This window comes from Ricinus communis, chromosome 8 (assembly GCF_019578655.1).
Source record: "Ricinus communis isolate WT05 ecotype wild-type chromosome 8, ASM1957865v1, whole genome shotgun sequence".
Lineage (NCBI taxonomy): Eukaryota > Viridiplantae > Streptophyta > Magnoliopsida > Malpighiales > Euphorbiaceae > Ricinus > Ricinus communis.
This window is the reverse complement of record NC_063263.1, coordinates 17875526-17876991: the sequence shown is the minus strand read 5'-3', so window position 1 is coordinate 17876991 and position 1466 is coordinate 17875526.

Sequence of the window (1466 nt, the reverse complement as noted above, 5' to 3'; positions counted from 1 at the left end):
CTTCAATGGTGATTTCTTCACTATTTACTAGACCTTTGTACCTCGATGATTCAGAGGCAGAAGAATTTGAGAAAGAAGAAGATCTACAGAAGAAAGGTTCTAAATTCATTTTAACCTAAATCAAAATAACTTTCTAGACAAGCCTGGACCACAGCTCTCAGCTTTACTGCCCTGTCCATCGGGTCTTACTACTGCGCATAAAATGAACAGAACTTGCCTATAGGAAACCTGATGCAGTTTAAAATGAATGTAAAATCTTTGTAATGTAGATATGCTTCTAATCCCGGAACCCAATTGGCTCTGATACCAAATTAGAACGAGATTAAAACCAAAGTGGTACCTTCCCAAATCTTTGTAATATTTTGAAACATGTTTCCTCTTTCCTAGGTGGTACCTTCCCTATTCTTTTAGCTAATTCTCTTCATTTAGGCACATCTACACGAAACCTTCTCTTCTTATTACTTCTTTCTTTCTCCATTAAATCTTTTACTATTGTTTGAGCTCCTTTAATTAAATATTTTCCTACTCTTTCAACTCCTTTATCTTTTAATCTTTCAACGTACTTTCAAATTTCTATTTTTTTTTGGATTTATCATCCAGAATAAACTCCAATAGCAGTATAAAAAATAGAGTCATTGTTGGTCGCTAAAGCTCCATAATGGTTTTATTGATGTCTTACACCAATTTAGTGGATCTTAAGGTTAGCAACTTATTGCCAATATATTAGTCATGAAAAATTAAATCTTAAAAATTTAATAAATAAATAAGATCACTAAATAAACTTAAAGATAACAAAAATTTTGACTTAATAAAATTGTACATCTGATTATAAAAATAAAATCAACTAAAATTTAAAATTTAAAAAATTAAATTAAAAACCATATTTTTGTAATTTATAATAAAAAATATAACATAATAAAAAACAATAAATTAGATTAAAAATGAATATTTTATATACTTTTCTAATTATTTATTGTTTAAATGCCTTAAAAACATAGAGCCTTATAACTATAAATAATTAGAAAAATGGGATAAAATGTAAGAAATAATTTAAAAAATAAATGATAAGCTTGGCTTTTAAAAAATAGAAATAAAAAAAAGGACAAAATAAATTACAAGCATTTAAAACATGAATATGTATTAAGCAATAAATAATGAAATGAAAATAAGGAACTATTACTCACATCACTAGTTATGCTTACCAATAAATGATTGAATTTAAGGCTTTTCATCTTACACCATTATAATTATTATTTATTAAGTAAATTTTAAATTAAAAACTTCTCATCTTATATAGCATTTATTTTTGCATACTTGTGGACACAACATTATATAAATATTTCTATATCCATGATATTTTTTTTTATTCCAATTGAAAGGTAATAAATGATAAAATGTAATTTAGAAACTATTATTCATAATGATCATTAATTATGTATACCAATAAATGAGGAAGTTCAAGCATT